This window comes from Gossypium hirsutum, chromosome A02 (genome assembly GCF_007990345.1).
Source record: "Gossypium hirsutum isolate 1008001.06 chromosome A02, Gossypium_hirsutum_v2.1, whole genome shotgun sequence".
NCBI classification, from domain to species: Eukaryota; Viridiplantae; Streptophyta; class Magnoliopsida; order Malvales; family Malvaceae; genus Gossypium; species Gossypium hirsutum.
In genome coordinates, this window is record NC_053425.1 from 65,001,872 (window position 1) to 65,020,328 (window position 18,457).

The 18,457-nt window shown below is 37.6% G+C and overlaps 1 non-coding gene across 1 annotated transcript; it reads right to left on the reverse strand.

Annotated features, from left to right (window-relative positions):
- Nucleotides 1-6,023: 6,023 nt before the first annotated feature.
- LOC121217074 (small nucleolar RNA R71) lies at nucleotides 6,024-6,129 on the reverse strand. The gene has a single exon (XR_005913300.1). It is a non-coding gene; the product is annotated as a small nucleolar RNA R71 (small nucleolar RNA).
- Nucleotides 6,130-18,457: the final 12,328 nt, after the last annotated feature.

Sequence of the window (18,457 nt, forward strand, 5' to 3'; positions counted from 1 at the left end):
ACTCCTAAGAGCATGCTTTTCTAAATTAAACTATAAGTCATATAATAAGCAGAATAAGGCGTACCTGGATTTTGGCAAGCTATACTAGCTGCAAAATGTCTCGTTAGTTCATATGGGTAGCATCATATAATTCAAACAGCAAATTCAGCCAAAAAAGCAAACACTGAGATTAAAAAATCACAAAATTTAAAATAGACCAAAAAAATCCAATTACAACCCTCTAAAAAATTGTTTTTAAATTGTCTAAAATTATCTAAGTCCCATTCCAAGTCTCTAGCTTGGAAACGTCCCACATTCCTTTCTTGGGACTTTATTAGCTCGGTACACATACTGTAGAAACAAAGTTTGTGTGATGGATCATTGAAATGCTGCCCTCCTCGTTATCCCACGCAGTCCTTATCGTGAAGAGAGAAGAAAGTAAAGAGATGAGCTTGGGAAAGCTCAGTGAATACACATGTACACAACACAAGAAGACAGACATCAATAATTCACATACTAAACAATAATAAAATTTTGAGTAATAAATAAATTGATAATAAACTAATTTTTCTTCCAAAGCTAAATAAATGTTTAAAAATATTTGTTTTCAAAACTTCGATAGCTTACTAGGCCATTTTGGTGGCTAATGTAATCTTTCAAATTCAAGTCTAACGTCTAGGCCGGGTTGGGGACATTACATTCGGTGGCATCAGTGCCTAGTTTTTTTAAATTTGCACCGTGGAATTTTGAAATATGTTGGCATGCATGCATCGAAAAGGGGTAGTTTGGGAAAAACCATGCCACAATATTTTTGAAAATTTTATTTTTCTGTAGGAAATTAAATCCAACATTATTGTTAAAATTTTAGATAAATTGTAAACTTTAGATTGTGAACATTCAGGAGGATAAATAATGCTTCAACTTTTGTTTGAAAATAGGAGATATACTTTAGATTTAAAACACGTGCATGTCACACATGGGTCAAATTTTGTACATGAACCCTAGCTTAAAATATAGCTAGAAATGGGTAGATCATGTAACATCCCGAATTAGGGCCTAGTCGGAATAGTGGTTTTGAGACCCCAAATCTGAGATAGAAATAATTATTTTATGATTCTTATAAGGCTTATGTTATGAATGCATGCATGTGTGAAAGTTTCATGAAGAAATTCTAAGCATAAAATGTCTTAATTGCATTAGGGACCAAATTGAATAAAGTGTAAAACTTACATTCTAGAATCTTTAAGCATGAAATTGCATTAGATATTGAGCTAGAGAGTGCTAATTAGCGATTTGATCGATTTCTAAAATTTTGGACAAAAATGGACATGCATAGGAAAAATTGGAAAGAAAAACCCTAAGGGCATTTTGGTCATTATGTAATTAAAAGAATAAAAAGGGAAAATCAAAGCAAAAATGTGTCCATCATCCTTCTTGGCTACCGAAAATCACAACACACCATAGCTAGGGTTTTGTTTAACATTTCCAAGCTCAATAGTAAGTGTTCTCTAGCCCCGTTTTTAATGTTCTTTGTATTTTGAAGTCTCAGTAACATGATCTACCCATTTCTAGCTATATTTTGTGCTAGGGTTCATGTATGAAAATTGACCCATGCATGAAATGTTTGTATTTTGATAGTTTAAGGAGGAATATGAATGTTTGATGCATGATGAATATCTTTTATTAGGTAATTTTTTAGCGAAAACACCTAAACAAGGGACATGTTTTTAAAAGTCTAAAAGTGAGTAGTAATAATGTGAAATAAAAGAAAGTATGGGCTGATATGAGCATAGTAAAGGTTCGGTTAAGCTTGGATAATCAAGCAAATGTATACATTTCATTTTACGAGCCTAAGGGCTAAATAGTAAATATGTGAAAGATTAGGGGTAAAAATGTAAATTTTAAAAAATATGATTTATGGACCGATTTGAATAATGTGAATAATAAATAAGTTAAATTTGGCATTATGGATCAAGAAAAATGTGAATCGGAACTTGATCAAGGAAAGAATAAAGTATAAGATGACTAGGCTCGATTATCATCGTTTTGTATCGAGGTAAGTACATATGCAAATAATGTGGTGTTGTAGTATGTTTTAATGCTTTAATATATTGTGATAAATGTTTTATTGTAATTATGAGTTATATGCTTATTGATTGTTATGAAAGCATTAATGTTATCATGGTCATGATCCACGATAATACGAGCAAGTATGATGGAGATAATATATGTAAGTGAAGAAAATCCCGTTTGAACCTTAGGAATAATTTAGGATACAAGTGACATGTCACTAGGAAATAAGAGATCTGAGCTTGTTGAATTGGTCTGAGTTCGTGAGAAATCCGAACATGTTGAGTTGGTCTAAGTTCGTGATATATGTGAAGCATCTATGCTCGTTCAGTTGGTCCGCAATCATTATGGATGCGATGCATGTAACATCTGAGCTCGTTGAGTTGGTCCAAGTTCACTATGGATGTCTTCATGTTATGAGATAGCTTTGGCTATGTACGTACATGAGGCACTTATGTGCAAGCTTTTCGCATATCCAATAGTATTCCAATGTGTTCAACGGGTAATGTAATGATTGTAATGAAGTCCCGATGAGGGCATATGAAATAGGTATGGTTATTGATACTCTACTATGAGTACAGCTACGTATGCTAAACCTATGAGTAATGCTTTGATAAAAATCAATTTAAGATTAACATGTATGTGCATATGATGATAAGTAAAAAGGTTTGAATGAAGAATAATATTTATGTCTATGTTATCATGTTTTTGCATGTTAATTGTTTACCACTATCGCATATTATTTGCATGTGGACTTACAAAGCTTTAATGCTTACTCCCCTATCTTTTCCATCCTTTGTAATTCCGCCAAGCTAGCTCGGGGATCAAAAGCTGTCGGAGTATTCGATCACACTATCAAAAGACTTTTGGGTATAGTGAAATTATTATTTTGAGTATGGCATGTATAGGAACTTGGTCATTTTGTAATATGTGTCATGCTATTTGGCCAAATTGTGAAGGCCTATGATGATGATGATTCTTTTTGTAATGGCCATGTGATATGGCTTATATTTGATCATTTGGGTTGTAATCTAATTACCCATGCATGCATGTCTTAGTGTTTTGACGGCAAGATATGTTATTGCTTGGTGAGTGGATGATAATGATGTGATATGTTGTTAATTGATGAATGTATGGTAAACTGTGGATTAAGTGCTAAAGGTTAAAGGATGACCTGTGTATGAACACACAATTTTAAGTTATGGTAATAAGTTTAATAATGCATGAAATTGGTGTGGAATGCCACTAAATGGTGTAACAAATGAGGGTGCAATAAGATGACATTATGAAGATGTGAGAGTGCCATGGTGTGGAATGTTTAAGTGTATAAATATGTCATGTTGCATGTTGTAAAGTGTGTTTGAATGTATGAGTGAATAAGGGTGATCATTGGCTTGGAAAATAGCCTCCAAAAGGTCCACACTGGTAGACACACGGGCATGTGTCTAGGCCTTGTGTTTCTAAGCCGTATGTCCCCTGCACCTAGAATTTCTAAGTCAGTTTGTATGGTAGTAAACGCACGGGTAGAGACACAGCCGTGTGTCTCAACCGTGTGAAGGACATGGCCTAGAACATGGGCTTGTGTCATGGCTAGGTGCCCTTAAATAAGTGATGATGTCATAAACATAAGGTCCAAGTTTTTGGACACGGGCGATGACACGGGCATGTCAGGCCGTGTGAGGGACACATGCCAAGGACACGAGCGTGTGCTCGGCTACGTGAAAACCCCTGTAGGTTCAAAATGAAAAATAAATTCTAGAATTCCACAAGGGCATGTGCATTGCCTCCACACGGGCGTGTGAGGCTCAATCCTAGAAATTTTCCTAGAATTTTCTTAGAATTTTCTTAAGTTTTCGCATTAGTCCCGGCTGTTTTTAATTTATGTTTTGGACCTCGTAGGTCCATAATAAGGATAATATGATTTTGTTTGATTGGTTTTAAATTGGAATGAAATTTAATGACCCATGTGTTTCGAAAATGCCCTGTCTATGTACGGTAATGCCTCGTACTTTATCTCGATCTTGGGTACGGGTAAGGCGTGTTATAGATCATGCTTCAAAGAATTTACAAATGCAAAGAACATTAAAAACAAAGCTAGGGAGCACTTACAATCAAGCTTGAAATGTTGAACAAAACCCTAGCTATGGTGTCTTGAAATTTTCGGCAATGAAAGAAAAAGATGGACACCAATTTTTAAAGATGGGAACCAATTTTGACTTATTTATCCATTTTTATTCTTTTATTAACCAAATGACTAAATTGCCCGTGTCGATATCGTTCCCTGTTTCCCAAACACACGAAAAAAACCAATTTTTAGGGTTTCTGAGCATTCTAAAGTTTATATAAATACACCAGAAGAAGACCTAAGGGGGCACATAGAGTAGAAAGCAGAAATTACTTGAAGGAAGCCAATGGAATCATCTTGGAAGTAGATCCACTTGAAGATTGAAGATATCCATTCAAATTTCTCTCGAAGTTTATTTGGGTTTTTTTATGTCTTGTTGTTATTCTAAATTTGAGATGTTTTCCTTTTACATTATGAACTAAATTCCCTAAATACCTAGGGAGGATGAAACCTACGATGGATCTTATTATTTAATTATCTGAATTACACGATAAATACTAGTTCTTGTTCATAATTATGTGTTCTTAATCCTTGCCTTAATATTTTCAGGAAATTAATCTAATTTTGATGTGCTTATTCAGTGGAGCAAAAGTCCTTGTTTAAGAGTAGATCTAGCATAATTAAGCGGAGTTGCATGCAATCCTAGAAATAGGATGACATAAATCAGTCGGATTAGAGTCAAATCTAATAAGGGAATCCATAGATCGAGTTAATGCGATGGTAGGGGATTTAATTAGAAAGAGATTTCAATTAATCAACCCAGAGTCAGTTGTTTTTAATCTCGAAAGAGATATTAACATAATTTAGGGATTTCTACAGATCAAGACAAGTGAATAAATTGTTTGCTTTAGATTTAGAATAATAAGTGAAGTCTAGGTGGATTCTTTCCTGGGTATTGTCCTCTTTATAAGTTTTCTTCAAGTATTTTTCCCAATTCGCTCTCTGTCGTGTTCAGTAGTTAATTAGTTAGTTAATTTTAGATTAAAACAAATCCATTTTATTTTAGGTTAAATAATAGAAAGACAGTTAATAATAGTACTTTTAGTCCTTGTGGATACAATATTTTGGACTCACCATAGCTATACTACAGTTCGATAGGTGTGCTTACCTTCGTCGTGATCATAATCTAGTTTAGTGAATGATAAAATGATCATCAATTTTTTGGTGCCGTTGTCAGGGACTAAGATATTAGGAACGCTTTATTTTTATTAATTTAGCCATTTTTAGTTTTTTTACATTTTATTTTAATTTTAATTTTTTTGTTTACTAACTTTTCTGTTGTTTACTCCTAGCAGGTTCTTGTAGTTTATGACTAAAAGAAACCTATTAGGACCTCTACTTTTTGACAGTATATAGAGGAAGAGCATGAGGAAAATACCAATATTATCAAGGAGGTGGCTAAAAATTGGAATAATCACTACTTCCTGTGGTTGCTGCAAATCCTGTAAATTAGAATCCTGCTCCTCGTACTATGTATGACTACACCAAGCCTAATTTAGCGGAGGTTGATTCGAGTATTGTGAGACCGGCTATTGCTGCAAATAACTTCGAACTGAAGCCAAACACCATTCATATGAGTCAACAGTTTATTCAGTGCGATGATTTGCAAGATGAGGATCCAAATGCTCATTTGGCTAAATTTCCAGAGTATTGTGATATTTTCAAAATTAATGATATTTTCAAAATTAATGGTGTTTCTAATGATGCCATTCACCTTCGGTTATTTCCCTTCTCATTGAGGTATAAAGCTAAACAGTGGTTGAACTGTCTACCACAAGGGTCCATCACTACATGGGAGCAAATGACCGAAAAGTTTTTGCTGAAATACGTTCCACCGGCTAAGACAGCCAAGCTGAGGAATGATATCTTTTCCTTCGTGCAAATGGATTTAGAGACCCTATATGATGCATGGGAGATGTATAAGGTCTTATTGAAAAGGTGCCCTCACCATGCGTTACCTTTTTGGCTACAAGTTCAAACTTTTTACAATGGTTTGAACCCCTCAACTACGCAGTTAATCGATGCAGCTGTCGATGGTACTTTGAATAACAAAACACCTGAGGAGGCTTATGAATTTTTTGAAGAGATGTCACTGAATAATTATCAGTGGCAAGTCATGAGAACAAAGCTGACAAAAGCCGCTAGTGTTTTCAACCTCGACACAGTCAACATGTTATCATACCAGGTAGAGCTTTTTAATAAAAGATTGATGGTTTATGTGTCTCTACGCAGGTACATTCGATGATGTAGTGTGACACAAGTAGAGGAAGAATGAATAATCCAGAATGCCTAGCCTACGACCCTAGCACTACGAACGAACAAGTCAACTATATGGCTAATAATTCTAGACCTCAGAATAACCCTTATAATAAAACTTACAATGCACGTTGGAGGGACCATCCGAACTTCTCTTGGAGTGGTCAAACTAATTAGAGACCGCAACCTCCTCCAGGTTATCAACAACCACCCTACCAACAGGAAAGAAGCCGAACCTTGAAGAGATGTTAACGAAATTCATCTCAATGTCAGAAACACGTTTCCAAAATGCCGAAACAGTGCTTAAAAATTAGCAAGTGTCAATTCAAGGGTTCAAGAATCAAATAAAACAGCTTGCTAAGCTGATCTCAGAAAAACCACAAGGTAGCTTACCGAGCAACACTGAAACTAACCCAAGAGAGAAACTCCATGCAATTACGGTCTGAAATGAAGATGGGTTAGTTAAATCCGAACAGAAACCAAAGCAAGAAACTGTGGTAAGTCAAGATAAGGTGAATGGAAGCCAGAGTAAACAAAAGCCAGTGAGTAAAGAGTATACACCTCGTGTGCCATACCCCAACACGACAAAGAAACCGCACAGATGAACAATTCGGTAAATTTCTTAACCTTTTGAAAAAATTATATATTAACTTACCATTTATTGGAGCTCTTTCGTAGATGCCCAACTCAGTAAAAGTTTTAAAAGAGCTTCTGAAAAACAAACGAAAGTTAGATGATTCGTCGCACGTAGAGTTGAATGTAGGTTGCTGAACCATTTTGCAGAATAAACTACCCAGTAAATTAAAAGATCCAGGGAGTTTTACTATTCCTTGTTTAATTGGTAGTTTAAATGTTGGTAATGCTTTGGCTGATTTAGGGGTGAGTATAAATGTCATGCCTTATAAAATGTTTAAGCAACTAGGTCTTGGAAAACCAAAACAAACTAGGATGAGTATTCAACTAGCGGACAAAACTATTATATTTCCTAAGGGTATCATTGAAGATGTACTAGTAAAAATTGATAAATTCATATTCCAAGTAGACTTTGTTGTTTTAGACATGGAAGAGGACGGTGACATTCCTTTAATCTTGGGACGATCCTTTTTAGCCACTGCCAGGACTATTATTAATATTGGTACAAGTGAACTCACACTTCGTGCAGGTGATGAAACGATTAGTCTTCAAGAAACACTGTCAAGAAGCATAAATGAGCCACGTTCTAATTCATGCACTAACAATAGAACCATATATGGAAGACGAATGCTATAGATAGATGAACTAGACGAATGGAAGACTTATGTTAAGAAGGAGCAGAAGCAACACCATGTCGAGTTTAACGATAGAACCAATCAATTCAAGGTTTGGGACCAAGTCTTGTTATATGAAAAGGACCCTTGAATTATCATTACAGAGCTCAAAGCAGACGGAGCGACTCCTTTTACCGTACTCAATGTCTTTCCATACAGTACAATCTAGGTAACTCATTCTTATTTTGGCACTTCTAAGGTAAACAATACTCGACTTAAACCTTATTTCAATAAAGGAATTGACAGCAAGAAAGAGGAGTCTCGACTTAGTGATCTATTATGACCATGTGAATGAGAGGTAAGTCGAGCTTAGACTCTAAATAAGCACTTCTCGGGAGGCAACCCGAGCACTAACATTGCTAATTTCCTAATTTTTACTTCATATTTTTCTTCTTTAAAATTAACAAAACATTAAAATGTAGGTTCTTGACCCACACGGCCAGGACACACTGGCGTGTCCTAGGCCATGTGACTTAACATGGGCGCAATAACAAGTTACACGACCATACGATATGGCCGTGTACCCGACACGGCCTTGACACACAGGCGTATCTTTGGCCGTGTGGACTTTGAAACTTAGTTTTTAAATTTTAAGAAAATCAACAGAGAGTTACATGGCCTGGCGACATGGCCGTGTACCCTAGACGGCCAGAACACACGAGCGTGTCCTCGACCACGTGAGGCCTGAAGCTTAAATCCCCTAAAAACTCGACAGAGACATGGGCTAAAAGAATCCACATGGGCGAACGACACGGCTGTGTGGACCACACAGCCTGGACACACGGGCATAATTTTTTGAATTTAAAACAAGTCAGAAAGCTACACGGCCGAAACAAATGGCCATATGTTAGGACACACGAGAGTCGGTGAAGCAAACAACATTGCACGTGGCCATGCGATATGGCTGTGTGGACCACACGACCTGGACACACGGTTGTCTCCAAGGTCGTGTAAAGACTGGGCTTAGAAATTTAATCACACACGGGCTATACATATGCCACATGGGCGTGTGACACCGTGTGGCCCAACACAGACCATTACACGACCGTGCCCTTTTTATTAACCCCCAAACCCTAAATTATTTTTTCTTTTGTCTTCTTCTCCACCAAAAGCCCCTAGTCGCCGGTCCCATTCCCTGCTCACAGTCTGACTAACCATCGTCTGACCACCACTCCCTCACCTTTTCCCCTCACTGTTCCCTCACCTCATTTCACACAACCTCGCGCAACCCTCCTAAAACCACCGCCATAACCAAAACCAGCCCCATCGCACCTTAACCCCTTCTCCCCCAAGCCATCAACTTCATTCACAACCCCGTCGGCCTTCACCCACGCCACCTCCACGACCAACCTGACCCCCTAGTCCCTCAAACCCCCAACCTCGTGTGCCATCGCCAGCCTAGAACCCCCATCTCCCTCAGCCTCTCTTCTCTTTTTCATCCCCCTCTCCTCGCCATCCAGCCCCAACCAGAGCTATTTCCTAAACTACCGTCACCTGTCTCTCCGACCACCACCTCACCATTGTTGGTTTTCCCCTTTTACTTTCACATTTATTATTTTTATTATTATTAGTATTATTATTTGTTATTTTCATTGTTTATTATTTATTATTCTATATTCTAGTATCATTACTTTATTTTTCTATTTATATTTGTCACTACCATTATTATGATTATTATTATTGTTTTGGTTTTTGGTCACTGTTTATCTTTATATTGTTCTCTGCTCGGGTAATAGACTTATTTCATTATTGGTTAATTTTCTTTCTGAACGTCATGATTTATTTTTTAGTTATGGATTTGTGAGTTGATTCATTCTTTTTAATATTTTCACTACTTTTACTCATGATAACTTCTTCTCTGGATTTTGGATGCTTTGTTATTAGAATGTAATCTTTTAGGGAGTACATTATTATTTATGATGACATGGATTTTATTTGGTGATGCTTTCCTTGATTATTTCAGGCAGTATGATGAACATGCGTGGCAAATCTAAGGTAGTCGTCCCTGCTTCGAAAAATCGAAAAGGCCCCGGTGGGACCTTCTCTTTGAGTGCATCTACCGAGGCTCGCCATCGCTATCTCCGATTCTTAATGAGCCACCAGGAGGATCTATACCAGCTTCATCAAGTGCGACCACTTGGTCTAGGTCGCTGCATTGATTAGGCCACGTAGGAGTGGGTCCACTTAGCTGACGAGGTTCGCACCTTCATTACTACGGCCTCATGGGATAGGTTCTTCGCCATTATTGAACGCACCTACTCAGAGCTCACCTTAGAGTTCAGTGCCACATTTTCGGTCAAACAGGTTATGTCGATCCATGACGATCCAAGCACCATCACCTTTCGCCTTGGTGGGTTGGTGTGACATATGAGCATCCCAAAGTTTGGTGCTGCTTTGGGGCTCTACACAAAGGAGTTCATGAGTGTTAAGGACTTTCTTCATCTTCATCTCCATATTCATCACTTACCTTCGCGTTGTTGGACAGATCTTACGAGTGGCCTGACGAACTATGACGCGAGTCACTCGAAGGCAATATCTCTCCTACCGGCTCCACGATACCTTCACGCCATCCTAGCTCATACGTGATAGGTCGAAGAGAGAGCACAGGATTGGTTAGTACTTGTGAGGCCTTGTAACACCCAAACCCGACCTAGACATTATGGCCAAATTTGGCGTGTCACATTGAAGTGTTTTAGCGAAAACCTTGTTTCCATTGGAAACACTTCTTTAAAATGAAAAACCTTAGTTACTTTATAAAATCTCTCTTTTCAATCGTAAAAACTTGTTTAAAACATATGATTTATGAAAACTTATTGTTTAAAACTTTAGTTGCAGAAACATAGTAAATAAAAACTATGGTTTAGAAAATCCATGTTCAACTTCTCATAATTACAACACATAAAAATAATAATAAACCTAATTTGAATTATTAGCCAGAGGAAAGACCTTGTTACAACCCAAATCAAACAGAAATAATTGAAAATAAAAATATTAAAAATTACATAAAGACTAAGTCTAAACTTTTTATGCTAGTTGGCCACCTTCGAGTCCCTCCATCCGTCGAACCGCCTGCTAAGAGTCACTTGAAAAATGTAGAAGAAGGGGGTAAGTTTTGATAACTTAGTGTGTACAACCCTCAATAAGTATAAAGCAATCATCAGTCATTTTGGGCCTGAGCCCAATTCAATAACGATGGCCTTTGGACCTTAGCCCATGTTAGCCTCAGTTGGGCCGAAGCCCAGATCGCAATAATATCACAATAATATCATACATGCAATGCTGTGCAACCCACCCCAATAATCCAACCGCTACACACCAACTCCGTCCCCTTGTACACATCATGTAGGGATATAAATATTGACCCTCCCATCTGATACACATCAATGGCAGCCCGGTTGCGGTACTACCTTCATTGCAGCAAGCTGCTACTCAAATATTGGGCTTAATAGCCATCAGTGGATCCACGGTCATCAAGCAACCATGCGATCCTCATATACTTCCTTCGTTACATAATTCCCAACCCATATGCAACCTAAATAGAATATCATATGAGTGCGTATGAATGCAGCAGGTATACATATAACATCCATAAATCTTACCTTTAACACATAGGGGTATTTTAGTCATTTTCGCCCTTAGGGGCATTTTGATAATTTTCCTTTATTGCGGGTTTTTCACTTGCCTTGGCCCATTAACAAATCCCTGTTGGCTAAGATGAACGGATACTATGCACTAGGTAGGATTCTAGAGAAGAGGAGGTGAGTCATTAAGACCGCTTAAGTACCAAGCTCTCCCTAGATCTAATCCTAGACATGCATATAACCGTTAACACACCTTAACCCTATGACTTGTCCACGGTCTTTAATTAATTAATTAAGTTTTATGTCTGTTTAAGCAGTTACTAACTACTAGGCCTAAAACCCCTTACAAAGCCCAGACAAATCCACATACCTGTGTATAGCCCACTAGGCCCAATCTCTTTCATATGGCCTATGAGGCCTAAATTACATTTATATGGCCCATTAGGCCCAAATAACATTCATATGGCCATTAGGCCCAAAACACATTTACAGACATACTCACATACAATTTTCCATCACAAAGCATCAATTATCAATTTTTGCCTATTATGGGCCCAACAGCCCATCGGACCCATTTAGCCCATTTCGGCCCGATTGGCCAATTCATAGCCCAAGTCCATGGAATCGCCCATGGGCCTCAAAAAACCTATCAATTTTCCCCTTACGAGTGTTCATGCACTTGTGAGTTTGTTGTAGCCAAACTTTTAGCTTTTCGGCATTTCAGGATTTGCCGATCTACTGTGTGTGTGTAGTGTATGTACACACCTTTGGCTTTATATCAAGCTATCATAGGGTAGAAGTACACACCTTATCACCTGGAGTACTAAGTATTCATAATTTCCCAAACCTATATTCAACATTATACTCCATTAGTCACATTCTATTAATTCAAAACAAATCCACTACTTACCAAAGAACAACCTATACTTGTCTTGACTAGATTGATCGACTGCGATTTGCCTATGTAACTCGAAATCTGACGTAGTCCCCCTTCTGCATCCAGGCGGAAAGTCCCAAATGGCTGACACCTTACATCGCTTAAACTTGGGGGCCTCTATCCCAACTTCTCTACTAAAACCCCATTTTTCCATCAACTAATACTTAGCCAGCGATCACACTCTTGAATTAGAAGGAGAAAGAGAAATAAATGGAGAAACCATAGGTTAAAAAAAGTATTGGAAAGAATAAAGAAAAATCAACTTTTAAGAGTGTAGAAATGAAAGAACTTAGAAATATTTAACAAAAGCCGAAGAAGTTCTAATTCAGTTACCGATTGCGATATCGCTTGCCAACAAGAAATCAAACCCCCAAAGTGTATGACTCGACTTTTAAATTAAAAAGAAACAGTCGACTAAGTTGAAGAGGGAAGAGGTTGATTCGATTAAAATATGGAAGAAAAGAGGTTTAAAAAAAGAGGAGATGGCACGCGACTGAAGCACACAAAAACAACAAATGCCCTTACTTGCTCATACAACATATATATATACTAAAAGAAAAAATAAATAAATAAAAATAAAAACCTACACTCCCCAATCAACTTAAACTAGTTAAATTCCCTTCAATTTCTCCAATTTTTACCCTCATCATATCCACACTTAATCCTCATCCTTATCTCCTTGATTTTAGCCAAAAATTCCAATTTGAATTGCATTCAAATTGCTTCCACCGACTGGCCATCCTTCCCTGCGTTGAGTAGCAAAATTAAATCCCCTTTTTGCGCATGGAACGACTCGAACTCCTGTCCTCCAACTTCCCAACACGCTATTGGCCACTGCACCGCTACCTGTCTTGTTCTAACATTTGGTCACAATTAACTATAAGGCTTATATGTCTAAGCCTCAGTTCTCTTAAGGAATAAAAATTTAAACTTTGCCAGGCCTGGGATTCGAACCTACAACCTCTCATATCTATAACATGCTTCTCACCACTAAACCACAGGCGCTCTTGTGCCATATTCCATCCCTAACTATTTTTAAGGCCTATTAACCCATAACCAGGTTATCCTAAAAATATTTGCTACCATTCAGATTCGAACCCCCAATCTCTTAGCTGTACTATACGTCCCTTGCCACCATGACACCTACCTTATTTGTGTCGTTCTTCCTCCCCAATTATTTATAAAACCTTTCTGCTGACCTCCAGGTTGTCTAAAAAAAACCCACAACGTCTGCTCATGTGCAACTAGAACCCAGCACCTCTCCTTACTCCCAATGCCATCATACCACTGGGCCAAGCGCATCCTTTGTGTCGAATTTCCACCAAACACATTTACAAGGCCTAAACGCTAGTTCCCCTACTACTCATGTGTGCAATAAAAATTTTCGCCAAGGCCAGGACTCGAACCCTAGACTTCCTGCTTGCTACCAATGCCTCTTGACACTAGGCCAAGCGTTTCCTTGTGTCAGATTTTTCCAGGCCTTATTAATGAGCCTTCCACCTAATGCTCAGGGACTTTTTTTGAAAAAATACAAAATTTTGCTAAAGCCCTGGATCGAACCCAGGACTTTTTTCTACATTACCAACCCCTCCTAAATCACTTAACAATTAAACTGAACATGCAATTATAAAATATTTAAACACATTTCATTCATTTAAGTCACCTTCTAACCAATCCCAAACTCAAGGTGCATTACTTCTAGGCTCAAAATTCAAGGTGTTACACACCTATTTCCTGTGGAGCATGGCTACCGGACATGTTTTTGATTCAACATACTTCATCGCGCTCGCTTGTCGCCATCAGACTGAACGCCACAAGAAGGGCCCTTTGTCTAGGCCCTTACGTGACTTGAATCCCTCAACACTTTGGTCTTCTCAACACACCGGAACGATCCTCGACACTTACACTTGTTGGCCAGATGTCCCCTCAGGGCATCTCGAGCATGATCTATATGTGGATGATCGAGCGGTGACATGGAGTGGACCCTTCTTAGTATAGACTATTTCAATCTGACGTTAAACATGACCCAGAGGGCTTCACTAATGATGTTCCTCCCTATCACGAGGATCCACCTCAGCCACCACATTCGAGTCATAGACTGGTCCATTCTGCTGCTAGCTCTCAAGGAGTGTCCTATGAGGAGTTCATGAGTTTCTATCAGTACTGTGCTGAGTGGTTCAACAGTGTTGATGCGACTTTGCAGTAGATCTGTCAGCAATTACATATTACTCATCCAGCATCGACAACGTACGTATCTGACGATTAGGACCATTGAGTCCATCTCTTTTATTTTCATTTCATTTCATTTTATTTTTATTCTTACTTTCTTTTTAGTTTTATTTCTATCTTTTTGTTTATTGTTATTAAACTTCTTTCACTTTTATAGTTTAGACTATCCTTTTTTTATTATGGTTGTTTCTTAACGAGCAACCCTTTAGCCTTCTTTAGAATTGTGTTTATTTTCTTATCAGTTGCTTAGAATCTTACGCACACCTACACTTATCTACAATTCTGCTTTTCACTATTCTGGAAAAGTCATCCACCATTCAAGGCAGTTCCAATTATCTCCCTATCTTATGATATTATGTTTTTATTATGATTTATGTTTGTTTGCACATTGAGGACAATGAAAATCTTAAGTGTCGAGAGGTTATTTACCCCTGAATTATGCCTAGTATTTAAGTAATTTTCTCATATTACTTTTAGAATGAACTCTTATTGATTTGTGATTTTCATTGATGTGTTTTAGATTAAATTCATAGGTAATTGTGCATTGATTGTTTAAACTTTAAGACACAAGAGAATCAAGCATGATAAGTCTATTTTCAGAATTTAAAATTTTTAGGTTGTTTCACTAAATTGAGGTATTACCTTAAAGTTTGAAATTTGCAAGATTGACATAAAAACCATAATTTTTATGAGATTTTAAGCCTTTAGAGCATACACTTTTCTTACTCACTCTATTATTGGTTATAAGTATGTCAATATTGATGTAACGCCCCAATTTTTGGGTTTTCTATGTTTCTGTGTTTTTTTTAAAATTTGTGTGTGTTCTGGTTGGTTAAAATATGTTTCCGATTGAATCTCAACTTCAGATGATCCAACCACATGTGTAACACCCCAAACCTGGCCCAGACGTTATGGCCGAATTTGAAGTGCCACATTGAAGTTAAAAATCCATGTTTCATTTTAGTGTTTTATAAACCAACTTTTGTTGAGCTAACAAAGTGAATGGAAGCTGGGCACCAGGTAGGAATCCGTAACAGAGGAGGTGAGCCATAAAGGCTGCTTAAGTACCAAGCTCTCCGATTGGATCCAATCCTAGACATGCCCACAACCATTGCCACACTTGGTTACAACGAGTTGAAATTTCTTTGATAAATCGATTAATCGTGATGTCGTGTTATTTTGAAAACAAGTATCATTTTAAAAACGCGTCCTAAGTCTAGCCCATTTGAATTATTATCAACCAGTTTAGAGTTATAAAAAAAAACAAAAATAAATAGAATAAACCCAGAAGAAAATAAAGTTAAAATGGCCTTATTACAATCCAAAAATAAATAATAAATAAAGTAACCTAAAGAAACCAGTCATTTATTTTAAAAGCCCAAAAGCGAACATTGGGGCCACTCTGAATCCCCTCCGGCTCTAAGTCCTCATATCAAGACCCACCTGCAAGGTTAAGGAAACTTAGTGTGCAACAAGCCCCTTTCAGAGCCCAAAATAATATCAGCCTGCTGGGCTTAAGCCCAAATTCCATCTCAGCATATACTGGGCCGAAGCCTTTTCATATTTCATATCTCATAACATTGGGCCGAAGCCTTTTCATGTTTCATATTACTGGGCCGAAGCCTTCACTGTAAACGGTATGGCCCATAGGCCCATTTCAATATCACATGTAATGTCAATGAAAGTATGCAAGCCCATTTGGGGAGACTACTCGACCCACCATCCGCTACTCTCCACCCGTACCAACCAAGCTCTCCAAGTGGGGAATAACTCAACCCACCCAACCAAAACTCTCCACTGGCAGCATAGCTGCTTTATCATATAACTGGAGGCCTAGCCTCTTTTAATAATTGGGGCAAAGCCCTTTTGATAAACTGGGGCAAAAGCTCTTTTTGGTAAACTGGGGCATAGCCCTTTTTGCACTTCCTCCATCCATATAATAACCCAAACCAATGCATTTATGAATACATCATGTGCATATCATACATATCATGTATATCAAAATCCCATGTATCATATTTATAATTAAACCCTGGGGATATAATGGTCATTTTTACCTAGGGGCAAAACAGTCATTTTCATATTATAAAGGTAATTTTATAATTTTACAAAATATTAGGGTTTTCCATGCTCATTAACAGCTACTAACAGTTCATGTGTTTAAACAGTGATTCTGGCCCATTTTTAACAAAACCGAGTTATTGGGCCAAAAACCCCTAATGGGCCCTACATAGCCGAATTAGTCATCTAGGCCCATTTAGCCTATATTCCATAATGGTATTACCAGTCTTAACATGCAATTTAACAGGATTTCATTTCCTACCAAATTTACCCAAATGGGCCCGTAAGCCCATTGGGCCCGATTTCAACCCCTTGAGGCCCAACTTACCGTGATGCCAAAAACTGTGTTCTTACCTATTCCAATGATCTCAATCATCAAATTAGCGAATCTAACTAACCAATGAGCGTTCTCTTGCTCACAAGTCCTCGAAATGCCAGAATTTCAGCATTTCGGCTTTTCGGCATTTATCGACTTAAGCTACGAAAGAAGGTTCGTTACACACCTGATTTGCGATATTCCTTGACGAGATCTTCTATGCGATTTCTCCTATAATCAACCACTTATAGATCAGCTCGTAATAATTAAACCAAATTGAGAACCATCCATTATCCACACTTACACATTCGGCCACCATCCATAATGGCCTTAGAATCCATACCTTTGCCGAAATTGATGACTAGATCTAGTCACTCTGATGATCCAGGCTAATCCAAGTCGACACTACGCCTTGCTTCTCCTCCACTATACAAACCATAAAAATATTAAAAGAAGAACCCAATCAGGCCTATACCCACATTCGGCCACCTCCCTAAACTATAGGGGTTTCAGCTTTTGCCAACAGTTACTATAGGAATCGTTTAGAGTTTGGGCACTTACCACAGTCTCTCTTCTTGAATCCGTTTATGCCTAGAAGATAAGGGAATTGACCACCAAAAAGTGAAGAGAAAACAGAGAGTTGCTGGTCAACAAGGTTTCGACACCACCTAGCCTCACAGGTTTCGGCTTTTGCGAATTTTTTCAGCAAAAGTGAAAATAAGGGAAAGAAACAATAAATGAATAGAAGGAAGTAGTGGGCTGGTTTGGAAGAAGGAAAAGCAAGAAAAGATGAAAAGGAAGGGTGGTAGATTCGGCTAGGGAAAAAGAAAGAAGAAAAAGAAGACTAATCCTGTGACAGCCCTAAATCGACCCTAGTCAGAAAGTGGTTTCGGGACCATGAAACCGATTCTTATAAGTAACTAAAAGTTATATTCTGTGTTTATGATGTGAGTAAATGCATGTGTGAAAGTTTCATGCATTAATTTGATCATTTTTATGTGAATTTATTAAAATGGACTTATATGAAACATTGTTGGAAAGTGATAGGTTAATCTTACAATGGTCTATTAGTACATGCATTGAAAAGAATGGTTTTGCATGTCAATTTACCCATAATAAACATAGTGGCCGGCCAAGAAATGATAATGCTTCACTAATTCAAATTTAAAATAATTTTATATTAACAAATGATTTAATAATTGTAATAAAATGAATTAAATAAAAGAGAAGAAAGAGGATGGTGTTCATCTTCTTCTCCTACCTCTCTCAAAGCCGAAACAAAGATGAAAAATAAGGAAAAATTTACCTAGAGCAATTCGGCATTCATCTTTAGCTATTAGGAGGTAAGCTTTGAATTTGTTGATTTGGTTTTATAATATGCTAAGTTAAATTGTGGATGCACTCTTGGTAATGTCAAGAAAGTTGAGATTTCTTATGGTGATTTGGGCAATATGCCGGATGATTAAGTGTTAGAATTAGGGGTTATTTTCATATTGTATGGAACAATAGGGGAATGACTAGAATGGGGTAAAGATTTTTGGATGAGTAGTTTAGAGGCACCTTGTACATTCGGTCAAAAAAATTGAGTTTATTTAG